At 45.4% G+C, this 18,318-nt stretch overlaps 1 protein-coding gene across 4 annotated transcripts in view; it reads left to right on the forward strand.

Moving 5' to 3' along the window:
* Positions 1-18,318, forward strand: part of SHANK3 (SH3 and multiple ankyrin repeat domains 3) — a 614,328-nt gene that overhangs the window by 460,740 nt on the left and 135,270 nt on the right. The gene's annotated exons all lie outside the window — the stretch shown is intronic.

Genomic DNA, 18,318 nt, shown 5'->3' on the forward strand with positions numbered 1-18,318 from the left:
CATCCTTCTTGGCTACAAAGAAGAACCCTGCTCCCAGTGGTGATGACGATGGGCGAATATGTCCCTTCTCCAGGGATTCCTTCACATAACTGCGCATAGCGGCGTGTTCGGGCACGGATAAATTAAATAATCGACCTTTAGGGAATTTACTACCAGGAATCAAATTGATAGCACAATCACAATCCCTATGCGGAGGTAGAGCATCGGACTTGGGCTCTTCAAATACATCCTGATAATCAGACAAGAACTCTGGGACCTCAGAAGGGGTGGATGACGAAATCGACAAAAATGGAACATCACCATGTACCCCCTGACAACCCCAGCTGGATACCGACATGGAATTCCAATCCAATACTGGATTATGGGTTTGTAGCCATGGCAACCCCAACAAGACCACATCATGCAGATTATGCAACACCAGAAAGCGAATAACTTCCTAATGTGCAGGAGCCATGCACATGGTCAGCTGGGCCCAGTATTGAGGTTTATTCTTGGCCAAAGGTGTAGCATCAATTCCTCTCAATGGAATAGGACACCGCAAAGGCTCCAAGAAAAACCCACAACGTTTAGCATAATCCAAATCCATCAGATTCAGGGCAGCGCCCGAATCCACAAACGCCATGACAGAAAACGACGACAAAGAGCATATCAAGGTAATGGACAGAAGGAATTTGGACTGTACAGTACCAATGACGGCAGACCTAGCGGACCGCTTAGTGCGCTTAGGACAATCAGAAATAGCATGAGTGGAATCACCACAGTAGAAACACAGACCATTCAGACGTCTGTATTCCTGCCGTTCAACTCTAGTCATAGTCCTATCGCACTGCATAGGCTCAGGTTTAACCTCAGGCAGTACAGCCAAATGGTGCACAGATTTACGCTCGCGCAAGCGTCGACCGATCTGAATGGCCAAAGACAAAGACTCATTCAAACCAGCAGGCATAGGAAATCCCACCATGACATCCTTAAGAGCCTCAGAGAGACCCTTTCTGAACAAAGCTGCCAGCGCAGATTCATTCCACTGAGTGAGTACTGACCATTTCCTAAATTTCTGACAATATACTTCTATATCATCCTGACCCTGGCACAAAGCCAGCAAATTTTTCTCAGCCTGATCCACTGAATTAGGCTCATCGTACAGCAATCCGAGCGCCAGGAAAAACGCATCGACACTACTCAATGCAGGGTCTCCTGGCGCAAGAGAAAATGCCCAGTCTTGAGGGTCGCCGCGCAAAAAAAAAATGATGTCAGAACTTTTTCTTTCCCTCTATTGAGAATCATTAGTTTGGCTCCTTGTACTGTTATGTTTGCTAATGACAGGTGTTATGAAGGCAATCCAGAAACACAGTGTGCTTAGCGATCAGAGCGCACACAGTGATCTGACAAATACCCAAAAATACAAGAACGAGCTCTGAGACGTGGAAACTCTGTAGACTGCACACCTGATCCTATCCTAAACACAACTAAAAGCGGCTGTGGATTGCGCCTAACAACTACCTAGGCAACTCGGCACAGCCTAAGAAACTAGCTAGCCTGAAGATAGAAAAATAGGCCTGACTTGCCCCAGAGAAATTCCCCAAAGGAAAAGGCAGCCCCCCACATATAATGACTGTGAGTAAGATGAAAAGACAAAACGTAGGGATGAAATAGATTCAGCAAAGTGGGGCCCGATATTCTAGGACAGAGCGAGGACAGTAAAGCGAACTTTGCAGTCTACAAAAAACCCTAAAGCAAAACCACGCAAAGGGGGCAAAAAAAACCCACCGTGCCGAACTAACGGCACGGCGGTACACCCTTTGCGTCTCAGAGCTTCCAGCAAAACAAAAGACAAGCTGGACAGAAAAAAAGCAACAAAAAGCACTTAGCTATACAGAGCAGCAGGTCACAGGAACAATCAGGAGAAGCTCAGATCCAACACTGAAACATTGACAAGGAGCAAGGATAGCAGCATCAGGCGGAGTTAAGTAATGAAGCAGTTAACGAGCTCACCAGAACACCTGAGGGAGGAAGCTCAGAAGCTGCAGTACCACTTGTGACCACAGGAGTGAATTCAGCCACAGAATTCACAACAGCTGTGACAGGCAGAGGGAGCGTCAGGATCGCTGGGACTAGGTAAGTGTAATATTCACCTGTCCGCTTTCCAGCCGCCGGGCGCCGCTCCATCTTCCCGGCGTCTCTCCGCTCTGACTGTTCAGGTCAGAGGGCGCGATGACGCATATAGTGTGCGCGGCGCCCTCTGCCTGATCAGTCAGTGCGCAGAGAGACGTCGGGACCAGACGCTGGGAGCTGCAAGCAAGACAGGTGAGTATGTGTTTTTTTTTTTTTTATTGCAGCAGCAGCAGCGGCGGCACAGATATATGTGGAGCATCTATGGGACAAAATGAACGGTGCAAGCACTATATGGGGCACAGCTATGGGACAAAATGAACGGTGCAGAGCACAGTATGGGGCACAGCTATGGGACAAAATGAACGGTGCAGAGCACTATATGGGGCACAGCTATGGGACAAAATGAACGGTGCAGAGCACTATATGGGGCACAGCTATGGGACAAAATGAACGGTGCAGAGCATAGTATGGGGCACAGCTATGGGACAAAATGAACGGTGCAGAGCACAGTTTGGGGCACAGCTATGGGACAAAATGAACGGTGCAGAGCACTATATGGGGCACAGCTATGGGACAAAATGAACGGTGCAGAGCACTATATGGGGCACAGCTATGGGACAAAATGAACGGTGCAGAGCACAGTATGGGGCACAGCTATGGGACAAAATGAACGGTGCAGAGCACAGTATGGGGCACAGCTATGGGACAAAATGAACGGTGCAGAGCACAGTATGGGGCACAGCTATGGGACAAAATGAACGGTGCAGAGCACAGTATGGGGCACAGCTATGGGACAAAATGAACGGTGCAGAGCACTATATGGGGCACAGCTATTGGACAAAATGAACGGTGCAGAGCACAGTATGGGGCACAGCTATGGGACAAAATGAACGGTGCAGAGCACTATATGGGGCACAGCTATGGGACAAAATGAACGGTGCAGAGCACAGTATGGGGCATAATATGGGGCAATATGAACGATGCAGAGCACTATATGGGGCACAGCTATGGGACAAAATGAACGGTGCAGAGCACTATATGGGGCACAGCTATGGGACAAAATGAACTGTGCAGAGCACTATATGGGGCACAGCTATGGGACAAAATGAACGGTGCAGAGCACTATATGGGGCACAGCACTATATGGGGCACAGCTATGGGACAAAATGAACGGTGCAGAGCACTATATGGGGCACAGCTATGGGACAAAATGAACGGTGCAGAGCACTATATGGGGTACAGCTATGGGACAAAATGAACGGTGCAGAGCACTATATGGGGCACAGCTATGGGACAAAATGAACGGTGCAGAGCACTATATGGGGCACAGCTATGGGACAAAATGAACGGTGCAGAGCACTATATGGGGCACAGCTATGGGACAAAATGAACGGTGCAGAGCACTATATGGGGCACAGCTGTGGGACAAAATGAACGGTGCAGAGCACTATATGGGGCACAGCTATGGGACAAAATGAACGGTGCAGAGCACTATATGGGGCACAGCTATGGGACAAAATGAACGGTGCAGAGCACTATATGGGGCACAGCTATGGGACAAAATGAACGGTGCAGAGCACTATATGGGGCACAGCTATGGGACAAAATGAACGGTGCAGAGCACTATATGGGGCACAGCTATGGGACAAAATGAACGGTGCAGAGCACTATATGGGGCACAGCTATGGGACAAAATGAACGGTGCAGAGCACTATATGGGGCACAGCTATGGGACAAAATGAACGGTGCAGAGCACAGTATGGGGCACAGCTATGGGGCAATATGAACGATGCAGAGCACTATATGGGGCACAGCTATGGGACAAAATGAACGGTGCAGAGCACAGTATGGGGCACAGCTATGGGACAAAATGAACGGTGCAGAGCACTATATGGGGCACAGCTATGGGACAAAATGAACTGTGCAGAGCACTATATGGGGCACAGCTATGGGACAAAATGAACGGTGCAGAGCACAGTATGGGGCACAGCTATGGGACAAAATGAACGGTGCAGAGCACAGTATGGGGCACAGCTATGGGACATAATGAACGGTGCAAGCACTATATGGGGCACAGCTATGGGACAAAATGAACGGTGCAGAGCACAGTATGGGGCACAGCTATGGGACAAAATGAACGGTGCAGAGCACAGTATGGGGCACAGCTATGGGACAAAATGAACGGTGCAGAGCACTATATGGGGCACAGCTATGGGGCAATATGAACGGCGCAGAGCACTATATGGGGCACAGCTATGGGACAAAATGAACGGTGCAGAGCACAGTATGGGGCACAGCTATGGGACAAAATGAACGGTGCAGAGCACAGTATGGGGCACAGCTATGGGACAAAATGAACGGTGCAGAGCACTATATGGGGCAGAGCACTATATGGGGCACAGCTATGGGGAAATATGAACGGTGCAGAGCACTATATGGGGCACAGCTATGGGGAAATATGAACGGTGCAGAGCACTATATGGCAGCTATGGGGAAATATGAACGGTGCAGAGCACTATATGGCACAGCTATGGGGAAATAATGATCTATTTTTATTTTTGAAATTCACCGGTAAATGCTGCATTTCCACCCTAGGCTTATACTCGAGTCAATAAGTTTTCCCAGTTTTTTGTGGCAAAATTTAGGGGGGTCGGCTTATACTCAGGTCGGCTTATACTCGAGTATATACGGTATTTAATGAATTTGGTTTCCTTTGGTTCTGAAGAGGTCAACAACCCTTTCTATGCTGGTAAGAAACATGCATTTCCATTTCAACTGCTTCTGATCTGGTCATTAATTCTTCCTATACAACCTAGCCAGACCCTCTCTGTCTTTCCGGTGAAAGCTCTGCTTTCTTGCTCTTAGGGTACCGTCACATTAAGCGACGCTGCAGCGATATAGACAACGATGCCGATCGCTGCAGCGTCGCTGTTTCGTCGCTGTGTGGTCGCTGGAGAGCTGTCACACAGACAGCTCTCCAGCGACCAACGATGCCGAAGTCCCCTGGTAACCAGGGTAAACATCGGGTTACTAAGCGCAGGGCCGCGCTTAGTAACCCGATGTTTACCTTGGTTACCATTGTAAATGTAAAAAAAGACAAACAGTACATACTTACATTCCGGTGTCTGTCCCCTGGCGTCAGCTTCCCTGCATTGTGTCAGCGCCGGCCAGCCGTAAAGCAGAGCGGTGACGTCACCGCTGTGCTTTACGGCCGGCCGGCGCTCACAGTCAGTGCGGGAAGCTGACGGCGAGGGGACAGACACCGGAATGTAAGTATGTACTGTTTGTTTGTTTTTTACATTTACAATGGTAACCAGGGTAAACATCTGGTTACTAAGCGCGGCCCTGCGCTTAGTAACCCGATGTTTACCCTGGTTACCAGTGAAGACATCGCTGAATCGGCGTCACACACGCCGATTCAGCGATGTCTGCGGGAGATCCAGTGACGAAATAAAGTTCTGGCCTTTCTGCTCCGACCAACGATGTCACAGCAGGATCCAGATCGCTGCTGCGTGTCAAACACAACGATATCGCTATCCAGGAAGCTGCAACGTCACAGATCGCTAGCGATATCGTTGTTAAGTTTATACAGACAAAAACGGAGTACAAGTCCATACTAAAATAACAAATTTATTGAATACAAATAGATAATAATCCAATATCAATTATATTTAGACAAATGAGTATACAAAAAGTTGCAAGCAAAAGAAACAGTGGAGGTAGCACAGATGAAAACCAGCGCGGAGAAAAACTGATGCCAAATGTGTTAATAAAGTGCCTAGTGCAACAGATAGAGCCAGGGGAAGGGGGTCAGGAAGTATAAGGTCATATCGACTAATCAAAATCCATGTGGACACTCACAGAGCCCTGTACACAGGCTCCAATCAATCACATATTGTAAGTGATTGCGCCAAAATGCGTGGATCATCTCTGAGTGCTAGCTCCAGGGGTAAGGATTTAAGGGGGGTTTTGGCGCAATCACTCTACAAGAAAATGGCGGATAGTCACAAACTAAACAGATTCTAACAGTACCTCTCCTATAACGAGGAGCCCCCGGATCCTCTAGGCCGTGCTTTATTTGGAAATCTGCTGTGAAAAGCCTTAATTAACCTTGAGGCTGAGACGTCCACAGCTTTCACCCAGGAACTGTCCTCAAGACCGTAACCCTTCCAGGACACAAGATACTGTAACCCTCTATGCCACCTGGAATCAAGAATGCGTGAAACCTCAAACTCGCAGACCTCATCAATTGGAGGAGCAGATGGCATAGCCACCTTATCTGGCGTGTCAACCTTCTTCAGCAAAGATACATGAAAAACTGAATTAATTTTCCAGAACGAAGGAATGTCTAATCTTACCGCTGCCGAGTTGACAATGTGAACCACTTTGAAAGGTCCTACAAACTTCGGCCCCAACTTTTTAGAAGGGATCTTCAAAGTAGATTCCTAGAGGACAACCAGACCATGTCCCCAACAACAAACCTCACCTCCCTTCTTCTCTTGTCAAAATATTTCTTAGACCTCCTATTAGCCTGTTTAAGATTATGGCGCACACTGGTCCAAACCCTTTCCAAATTCCCAGAAAAACTCCTCCTCAGGCACCGCCGCCCCAATCCTAGAAAAATGACCGAAAGATGGATTCTTCCCAGTACAGCAAAAGAAAGGAGAACACCCAGCCGAAGAAGACATATGATTATGGAGAGCAAACTCAGCTAATGGTAGATATTCCGACCACATCTCCTGATTGTCCGCTACAAAATATCTCAAAAACTGCTCAACGTCCTGGTTCTTCCTCTTGGTCTATCCATTGGACTGCGGATGATAGCCCGACGAAAATAGCAAATGAACCTTAAGTCTGTCACAAAAGGCATGCCAAAAGCGAGCCACAAACTGTGGTCCCCTATCGGAGACAATGTCTGTGGGAACACGATGGAGTCTGACAATCTCTTTCACAAATGCCCTGGCAAGTGTCTTAGCGCAGGGTAGTTTATTGAACGGGACCAGATGACACATCTTACTAAACCTGTCCACAACGACCCAGATAACAGAAAAACCCTCAGAGACCGGCAGGTCTGTGATAAAATCCATTGCAAGATGTGTCCATGGAGAACTAGGAACCTCTTAACGGGCAAAGCAACCCTGCCGCCGGAGCATGAGAAGCCTTAGACATAGCGGACACGGTACACTGACGCACCCACTTGACAATTTCTCTTAGCCACCCTGGCCACCAGAAACTCCGACCGATCAACTTTCTTGTTTCGGCAATCCCTGGATGACCCGCCAAACAACACTCATGACATTCCGTAAACAAAGCTCTCCTCAGGGCTTTAGGCACAAATAATTTCCCATGCGGAGTGTTGGTTTGTGCCGCATCCTGGGCTTTAAGAATGCTATTTTCCAACTCAGAACCTAATACTGCCACCACCACCCATCTCTGCAGAATAGATTCTTCCTTTTCAGTATTAACCGCTGGGGAGAAACCTCGAGACAAAGCATCAGCTTTAACATTTTTTGTCCCAGGGATATATGTCACAGAGAAATGGAACGGGGCAAAAAACAATGCCACCTAGCTTGACGGGCTTTCAAACGTTTAGCAGCATCCAGATAGATCAGGTTCTTATGATCAGTAAAGACTTGTAGAGGATGTCTAGCGCCCTTCAAAAAATGTCGCTAATGCTTAAACGCAAGCTTAATAGCCAGCAATTCTCGGTTCCCAACATCGTAGTTGAGCTCCACCTCTGAAAGCACAGGGATGCACCCCATCCTCTCCCTTTTGGGACAGAACAGCCCCCACTCTTACTGATGAGGCGTCCACCTCTACCAGAAAGGGCTTAGTCTCATCTGTCTGGATCTGTCTTGATCTCAAGGAGAGCTAAACCTCTCCTTGAGATGCTCAAAAGCCTTAACAGCCTCAGGGGACTAGGCTGAAACCCTACGATGGAGTGGACGACCCATTCCTTGCGAATAGACCCACCGACGATGCTAGGTTAATCTCAAGCGAAGACCTATAGATAAGGGGAAAGGGTTCCCTAAAAGAACTAAGCACTGGGTACAAAAACGGGTCACCTCCTAATAGAAAACACAGAGAAGGCTGCAGAAACCAATAGAAAACAGAAACTAAGGCTAGCAGAACCAGAGGTAGCAGCACTGCACAAATAACACACACAGAAGACAAAGCAAAGCACCAGGCTAGAGCTCAAGCAGATTAACACTTTTGCCCAGCAAGGACTGGGAGGCAGGTGTCGGTTAATAAAGAGTGATACAAACACCTGACCCAAGACAAACAGGTGACATAAGCGAATAGTAAATATTGTAGGCAGTGAAAAAAAGATTTGAGACATATACAGTTGAAACCAGAAGTTTACATACACTATATAAAAAGACACATATGCATATTTTTCTCAATATCTGAAATGAAAACAGAAAAAACCTTTCCCATTTTAGGTCAATTAGGATTACCATAATCTACTATATAATTGTCTAAGGGTCACTTCCGTCTTTCTGTCTGTCCTTCTGTCTGTCTGTCACGGATATTCATTGGTCGCGGCCTCTGTCATGGAAATCCAAGTCGCTGATTGGTCGTGGCAAAACGCCCACGACCATTGCCATGACCAATCAGTGATGGGCACAGTCCGCCGGCACAATGGCCGGTCCTTCGGCACAGTCCGCTCCGGCAAAAATATCTAATGTTACAAATAATAATAATAATAATAAAAAGTTATTCTCACCCTCCGACGTCGCGCCCTGTGCTTGGCAGTGCAAGCGGCAGGTTCCGGTGGCAAGGATGCTATGCGAGAAGGACCTGCCATGATGTCACGGTCATGTGACCGCGACATCATCACAGGTCCTGCACTCATACCAAACCTGGGACCAGAAGCTGCCACGTGCACTGCACACAGGCGCCAGGACTACAGCAGGCCCTTGGAAGGTGATTATATGTATATTTTTTTATTTTAAGTCTTTTTTAACCTGTTACATACGTGGCTGGGCAATTACTACGTGGCTGGGCAATATACTATGTGACTAGCCAATATACTACGTGACTGGGCAGTATACTACGTGTCTGTGCTGTATACTACGTGGCTTTGTGCTGTATACTACGTCGCTGTGCAATATACTACGTGGCTGGGCAATATACTACGTGGCTGGGAAATATACTACGTGGCTGGGAAATATACTACGTGGCTGGGCAATATAATACGTGACTGGGCAATATACTACGTGACTGGGCAATAAACTACGTGGCTGGGCAATATACTACGTCACTGGACAATATACTACGTGGCTGGGCAATATACTACGTGACTGGGCAATATACTACGTCACTGGACAATATACTACGTACCTGGGCAATATAGTACGTCACTGGGCAATATACTACGTGGCTGGGCAATATATTACGTGGCTGGGCAATATACTACGTGGTTGGGCAATATACTACCTGGCTGGGCAATATACTACGTGGGCTGTGCAATATACTACGTGGACATGCATATTCTAGAATCCCCGATGCGTTAGAATCGGGCCACCATCTAGTTAATAATGTTTGTCAAATGCAAGAATAATGAGAGAGAGAGATAGAGAATGTTTTAAGGCATTTTTATTGCTTACTGCAAAGTCAAAAGTTTACATACACAAAGATTACTATGCCTTTAAACAATTCTGGACTGCCCATATGATGATGTCATAAGTTTGGAAGCTTCTGTTAGTTTTTTTGGCAACATTCAAGTTAATTAAAGACACCTGTGGATGTATTTTAATCATGTCTCATACTTGAAATACAGTTAGAATTTATGTGCAATTGCACTTCAGTTATTGCGTTCTGACCATAAGCAGTGCTGGCTTCTTCCCTTTTTTTTGCGATGTATTTTAATGCACACCTGAAATGCACTTTGTGTAGCCTCATGGTAAAGTCTAAAGAAATCAGCCAAGATATCAGGAAGAGAATTGTGGAATTGCACAAGTGTAGCTCATTCTTGGGTACAATTTTAAGATACCTGAAGGTGCCTCGTGCATCTGTACAAACAATTATACGCAAGTACAAACAAGATGGAAATGTCCAGTCATCATACCGCTCAGGAAGGAAAAGGGTTCTGTGTCCCTGACATGAAGGTATATTGGTCCGACATGAGCATATCAACCCAAGGACAAAAGCAAAGACCTTGTGAATATTGATGGCTGAAGCTGGTAAGATTGTGTCAATATCCACAGTGACATGAGTACTGTATCCACATGGGCTGAAAACTCACTCTGCCAGGAAGAAGCCAGTACTCCAAAACAAACATGAAAAATCCAGATTAAAGTTTGCAAATGCACACAGGAACAAAGACCTTAAGACTAATTTTGGAGACATGTTCTGTGGCCTGATGAATCTAAAATTTGAACCTTTTGAGCATAATGACCATCGTCACGTTTGGAGGAAAAAGGGAGAATCTTGGAAACCTTAGAACACCATCCCAACTGTGAAACACGGGGGTGGCAGCACCATGTTGTGGGGTTGTTTTGCTGCAGGAGGGACTGGTGCATTTCACAAAATAGATGGCATTATGAGAAAAGAAAATTATTTGGCAATACAGAAGCAACATCTCAAGACATTAGCCAAGAAGTTAAAGCTTGAGCGGAAATTGGTCTTCCAAATGGACAATGACCCGAAGCATACTGCAAAAATGGCAACAAAGTGGCTTAAGGATAACAAAGTCAATGTTTTGGAATGGCCATCACAAAGCCGTGATTTCAATCCTATTGAAAATGTATGGGCAAAGCTGAAAAGGCAGATGCGAGCAAGGCGACCTACAAACCTGGCTCAGTTACACCAGTTTTGTCAGGATGAATGGGCCCAAATTCCGACCAACTATTGTGAGAAGCTTGTGGAAGGATATCCCAAACGTTTGACCCAAGTCATTCAGTTTAAGGGCAATGGTACCAAATACTAATGAAATGTACGGTATGTAAATTTGTGACTTTGCCCTAAGTAATAAAAGCGCCTTAAAACATTCTCTCATTCTGGCATTTGGCAAATATTAATAGTTATGGCAATCCTAATTGATCTAAAATGGAAAAGGTTTCTTCTGATTTCATGTCAGCTATTGAGAAAAGCATCCATACATGTCTTTTCATATAGTGAATGTAAACTTCTGGTTTCAACTGTATAACACCAATCAAGTGTGTTGCCTGGGAGTTATGGTACAGCCACTCAAAGAATTGTAAAGTATAGGATTTAGGAAGGTTAGAAGAGGTTGGAAAAACATGACTTTCAGTTTTGGAAACATTTAGTTTCAGATACAGGGAGGACATAATGTGAGAGACAGTGGACAGACAAACAGTGGGTTATGATTTGTCCAATTGTTATTTTAGTTAATTATATATTTTAATGCTATGGTGTGTGTTATTTGTGTGTTTGCTTTGGTCCCCTCCCGGTTTTCCTTTTTTCTTTATATGATATGATAACTCAGTGCACTGATCTAGAATGTGATAGGGCTTAATTCTAAATTTCAAAGATCTATTGATTTTTCTAAGAAACAAGTACCCCATATAATTTTCTTACACAAGAGGCATTTCACCGACCAGAATGTGATTATTTTGAAAGATATGTTATGACACATTGCACGCTAGGTAATTTTTTCTCTTTTTGTGGTTAACATTTATGTGTACCCACCTTTGGACTTTTGTTCCCAAAAGGTTGCATTTTATCCAGCAAGCCATATATTATGCATGGATGTCTTTAATGGAGTTCCTGATACCACTATACACCGTACAGGTGCTAAAAGTATGGCTTCTATACATTTGAACTTGTGATCAGATCTGCCATTAAGGAAACTATGACAATGTATTTTCCTAGGATTTTTATCAAGATTTATACATTTCTAAATGTGACATGCGTCCCACGTAGTAGGCTCCTTTTTGTTCGATCTTTCTTTTTGGTGCTTGTCCCATAAACAGTTGGACGCAGTAGATGCCAAAATTAGTGAAGAGGAAATAGAAGATGCTATTAAAGCACTACCTTCTGAGAAATCTCCTGGAACTGATGTTCTGGTAGGGGATTTGCTTAAAACACCGTCTATTTGAGCTTAGTGAGACATTCTTTAAGCATTATGAGCTCCTGGATTCTATGAGGGAGACACTAGTACTGGTTTTGCGGAAGTTATGGAAAGGCTCCATGTCCCCAGATTCTTATCACCCTATTTCCATTGCTTAGCAGAAAATTATTGATTCTTGATTGAGACAAGTACAGTTGTCATTAATACATCCTGTCAAAAATTGATTCATTTTCATTAAAGCAAGAGACATTAACATTCAACTTTTATTCTTAAATATTGGGACTGGAAGTATTTCACTACTGTCTCACCTCTTGTTTGGTTCCAGTTTGTGTACTTGGATTAAACTACAATATGATTCTCCTTGAGAAAGAATTCAAACTAAGTTGGAAGTGTCACAACCTTTTACTTTGTGGAGGGGGCCACTTGTCTTTTTTCGCTTTTCCCCTTAGATATTGAGCCATTGGTCAGAAATATTTTTTTCCCTGTGTCGTTCCTATAATCAGGGGCAGACTCAAGATGTCTTATTAGTACCAGTAACTGATAAGTTTAAGTATTTTGGGGTTGTAATTTCTTGTGTTCATAAATCTTTTTAAAATGATATATTTGCCCAAATTCTTATATTTATTTAATTTCTCCCCAGTTATGATGGTTAGAGGAACATTTCACCTCTTGGAAAGTTTGATACGGAACTTCTACTGGCAAGAAGAAATACCTAAGAATCAGCTTAATTAGTTTGTGTGCACATAAGCATCATGGAGGCTTGGCGGCTCCTAACCTGTTCTTTTACTTCCTGGCCACTTGGTTAGTGTTCTCCCATTAGTGGTTAGATATTGATATGAGAAATGATGCTACTGTCCTACCAGGAGAGCTGATGGGTTCTTATAAATGGTTATCTAATCTACCCTGTGGATAAAAAGCAGTCTCATCAGCTCCAATTCCTTGGCAGCTATAGTGTGGGCAATAGCAAAGAATATATTGAGGGACTCCAATACACGACTATTGGGGCTTAGAGTGCAGCTCTGGTTTAAACCTCACCTTCCACATTTATGCTCTCTTCCTGATGTGGTCCAGTGGGCGAGCTACAATGTCAAATTCTCCTTTCATATTTTGCAGATACCTCTGATTTGCTTACTTTTAAGGATTTTCCAAACTAGATATTGGGCTCCTGATGCAGCTAAATTCCCATACTTACAATTTCAACATTCAGTGCGTGCACAGTTTGCAGTCACATCAGTGTGCCTAGGTTTTTCAAAATTGGAGGAGCCCTTGGGGACCTGTGATTTGCCTAAACCTCTCACACAAGCATATTCTCTTCTCATATTCAACTGTAATCAGGTCTTACGTGAAATGGGTGTAGGATCTAACAGACTTGATGGTGGAAGGAAGTGGAAGATACTTTTTAGTCCTAATTAGTGAGTGCTAGGGACTGTTTTATATTTAGACACATTTTTAAAACTGAGTTTATTATTAACTGGAAGGATTGAGAAGGTTGCGGATAGCCCCTGTGCTGCATCCGTTTTATTATGAACACTTTGAATTTTATGGATTGTTTGGCAAATTTTTGACAAAAGGGCTCAGCGAAAGATGCAAAACATCTTTGTTGTGTCTAAAACCCATGCTGGTGCTCCTACTAACGTGCCTGGACACACAACTTATAGCTCGGCAGCACAGATACAAATGCAAATAATTGGATCCGTAAGTAGTTGAAAAATACTACCTGGTTTGATAAATCCAGATTTTTGTTGCACCTTCTGATAGAAAGGTAAAAATGTGATACTATCGAGAGACTATTTTTGTCAGGTGAGAACAGTGTTTCCTGGGGGAGATGGAAAAATGCTATGGGGAATTTTTTATTGGCATCTCTTGGTGATACATTGATGCATATGGATGGACATTTGGAGAGTGGAGCATTGTGGTTGATCAAGTTCAACCATTCATCTTACCCTATGGCAGAATGATACTTGTAGCAGGAGAATGCACCATGCTACAAGGCTTGGTATAGTCGTGGACCGCGTACAGGAACATGACAGTGAGTTTTCTTAACTTTGCTAGCCAACATAGACCCCAGAATTTAGTCCTATAGAGCAGAGGTCCCCAACCGCCGGTCCGCGGACCAGGACCGGGCCGTTGAGGTTTTTCAGCCGGTCCGCGGCGCCGCTGACAGCTAGCTTCGCGGCCCTGCGCCTGGTCAGAGCACACTCTGTGACAGCTCGCAGCTCCCGGCAGAGAACATTATGCAGGACGGGGCGGGGCGTCAGGCGGGTCTTAGTGACGCAGCCCTCCTGCGCAGCATGGTGTGTTCCTGATGGGGTGGGGCGGCAGGCTCTCCTCACTGACACGCCCAGTGGCGTATCTAGGGGGGGGCAGCCGGGGCATTTGCCCCGGGCGCAGCCGGCAGGGAGGGGCGCAGTCGGGCCGCCTCATTCGGCGGTCCGCAGTGTCTCCCCCGGCGGCTGCATTCTGCCGCCCCCGGTCAGGGAGTCAGCTGTTCTCTGTGCCGACTGTCAAGCTGCAGAGCGCCGGCTCCCAACGTGTGCAGAGGTGGAGGGGAGCCCCTGCAGGGTGGCTGCGACGGGCAGGGAGAAATCCGTGCAGCTCCGCTGCCCAGCGATCTGTCTTCCTGCTTCCTCTCACACAGACGCGCCGCTGGATGACGTCATCATTCAGCGGCCGGCTGTGTCAGAGGAAGGCAATGAGATGCTGTGGTAGAGTGCGAGGAGAGGTGAGAGGGGTGTGTGAATGTGTGTGCGAGAATGTGTGTGTGTGTGAGAATGTGTGAATGTGTGTGTGAGAATGTGTGTGTGTGAATGTGTGTGAGAATGTGAATGTGTGTGTGTGAGAGTGTGTGTGTGAATGTGTGTGTGAGAATGTGTGTGTGTGAGAATGTGTGTGTGTGTGTGTGTGTGTGAATGTGTGTGTATGTGAATGTGTGTGTGTGTGAATGTGTGTGTGTGAATGTGTGAATCACATTCTCATTATAAATGTCATAATTACATGATAAGTATGCACTAAGCTCCACCACTCCATAACCCCACCCCCATATGACCAGAGCCCCACCCCTGCCCCACCCCCACCCCACCGGGCCATGGAAAACTGGTCTTGCTTAAAGCCGGTCCCTGGTGCAAAAAAGGTTGGGGACCTCTGCTATAGAGCATGTCTAGGATGAGGTAGAAAGGGTTGCTGAGACATGTCAGTACCTCTGTCTAGTATCTAGGATAGTAGCTCTTAATAGGGTAGCGTTTTCATAAATAAGAGTTTGGCTGATAACTTAGTGTCATGCGTCTGGATTCGAACTCTTGATCTTATCTTCTGTGGTCGGCATCTCTTTCCTCTGTTTGATACCTCTTTTCTTTAGTTCTATTATCTTTGTTTCTGTCGGTTTTGGATGCTAGGTGTTTCTTATTTCCTCTTTTTGTCTTATGACTTATGACTTTTTAAGACTAAAGTCTTATGACTTTTTAGGTGCAGCTTTATATACCTTCCCCTGCTGGTGTTTCCAGCTGATGATAGTCTTTGTTGGAGCCATTCACTTAGCTGTAGTTTATGTTGGTTTCAGTTTTTTGTGCGTGATTCCTTTATTCCTTAGGGAATTGTTACTCTAGCGATTATTTTAGCTTCTAAGGACATTCAGGATAAGCTTGAGTCACGTAAAGGAGCCATTGCGTTATCTAAGGGTGCCAACCTCCGCGGTCAGGCAGGGAAAGACCAGGGTTCAGTTATGCTGAAGGCATAATTTTGACCTTAAAGGGAATCTGTCACCCCCCAAATCGTATATGAGCTGCGGCCACCGGCATCAGGGGCTTATCTACAGCATTCTGTAATGCTGTAGATAAGCCCCCGATGTAACCTGAAAGATGAGAAATAAAGGTTTTATTATACTCACCCAGGGGTTGTCCCGCTGCGGTCTGAGTCCGATGGGCATCACGGTCCGGTCCAGCGCCTTCTGTCTTCATACAATGTCGTCCTCTTCTTGTCTTCCTGCGTGGCTCCGGCGCTGGCGTACTTTGCCCTGTTGAGGACCACGACGCCAATCGGACCCGAACCGCACCGGGACCGCCCCTGGGTGAGTATAATATAACCTTTATTTCTCATCTTTCAGGTTACATCGGGGGCTTATCTACAGTATTACAGAATACTATAGATAAGCCACTGATGCCGGTGGCAGCAGCTCATATACGATTTTGGGGGTGACAGATTCCCTTTAATGACCGGGCCAATTTTTAAAATTCTGACCACTGTCACTTTATGAGGTTATAGCTCTGGAACACTGAAACGGATTCCTCTGATTCTGGGATTGTTTTTTTCGTGACATATTGTACTTTATGTTAGTGGTAAAATTTCTTCGATATGACTTGTGTTTACTTATGTAAAAAAAAACTGAAATTTGGCAAAAAGTTTGAAAAGTTTGCAATGTTCAAACTTTTAGTTTTTGTGCCCTTAAATCAGAGAGTTGTATCGCACAAAATAAACTCATATATTATATAGAATCATTACAAACAGAGTGTTTATTTCTGTTAATGTTAATAATTATGGCTTACAGCCAATGAAAACCCAAAAGTTATTATCTCTGTAAATTAGAATACTTTAGAATCCCAGCTTGAAAAATGATTTTAAAATCTGAAATGTTGGTCTGCTGAAATGTATGTTCAGTAAATGCACTCAATACTTGGTTGGGGCCCCTTTTCCATCAATTCCTGCATCAATGCGGCGTGGCATGTAGGCGAACAGCCTGTGGCACTGCTGAGGTGTTTGATAGCAGCCTTCAGCTTGTCTGCATTGTTGGGTCTGGTGTCTCATCTGCCGCTTGACAATACCCCATAGAATCTCTATGGGGTTAAGGTCAGGTGAGTTTGCTGGCCAATCAAGTGATGCTGTTGTTTGTAAACCAGGTGTTGGTACTTTTAGCAGTGTGGACAGGTGCCAAGTCCTGCTGGAGAATGAAAATTCCATCTCCAAAAAGCTTGTCGCCAGAGGGAAGCATGAAGTGCTCTAAAATTTCCTGGTAGATGGCTGCACTGACTTTGGTCTTGATAAAACACATTGGACCTACACCAGTAGAAGACATGGCTCCCCAAACCATCACTGATTGTGTAAACTTCACACAAGACCTCAAGCAGCTTGGATTGTGGCCTCTCCACTCTTCCTTCAGACTCTGGGACCTTGATTTCCAAATGAAATGCAAAATTTACTTTAATCTGAAAACAACACCTTGCACCACTGAGCAACAGTCCAGTTCATTTTCTCCTTGGCCCAGGTAAGATGCTTATGGTGTTGTCTATTGATCATGAGTTGCTTGACACAAGAAATACGACACTTGTAGCTCATGTCTTGGATACGTCTGTGTGTGGTGGCTCTTGAAGCAATGACTCCAGCAGCAGGCCACTCCTTGTGAATCTCCCCCCAATTTTTGAATGGCCTTTTCTTAACAATCCTTTCAAGGCTGCAGTTATCCCAGTTGCTTGTGCACCATTTTCTACCACACTTTTCTTCTACTCATCTTTCTATTAATATACTTGGATACAGCGCTCTGTGAACAGCCAGATTCTTTATCAATGACCTTTTGTGGCTTACCCTCCTAATGGAGTGTGTCATTGTCTACATTCTAGACATCTGTCAAGTCAGAAGTCTTCCCCATTATTATGGAGCCTACTGAAACAGACTAACGGTACTGTCACACTAGACGATATCGCTAGCGATCCGTGACGTTGCAGCGTCCTCGCTAGCGATATCGTCCAGTGTGACAGGCAGCAGCGATCAGGCCCCTGCTGGGAGATCGCTGGTCGGGGAAGAAAGTCCAGAACTTTATTTCGTCGCTGGACTCCCCGTAGACATCGCTGAATCGGCGTGTGTGACACCGATTCAGCGATGTCTTCACTGGTAACCAGGGTAAACATCGGGTAACTAAGCGCAGGGCCGCGCTTAGTAACCCGATGTTTACCCTGGTTACCAGCGTAAAAAAACAAACAGTACATACTTACATTCAGCTGTCTGTCCCTTGCCGTCTGGTTCCTGCACTGACTGCTGGCCGTAAAGTGAAAGCAGAGCACAGCCACAGCGGTGAGTCACCGCTGTGTGACTCACCGCTGTGCTGTGCTTTCACTTTCACTTTACGGCCAGCAGTCAGTGCAGGAACCAGACGGCAAGGGACAGACAGCTGAATGTAAGTATGT

This window comes from Ranitomeya imitator, chromosome 4, assembly GCF_032444005.1.
Source record: "Ranitomeya imitator isolate aRanImi1 chromosome 4, aRanImi1.pri, whole genome shotgun sequence".
Lineage (NCBI taxonomy): Eukaryota > Metazoa > Chordata > Amphibia > Anura > Dendrobatidae > Ranitomeya > Ranitomeya imitator.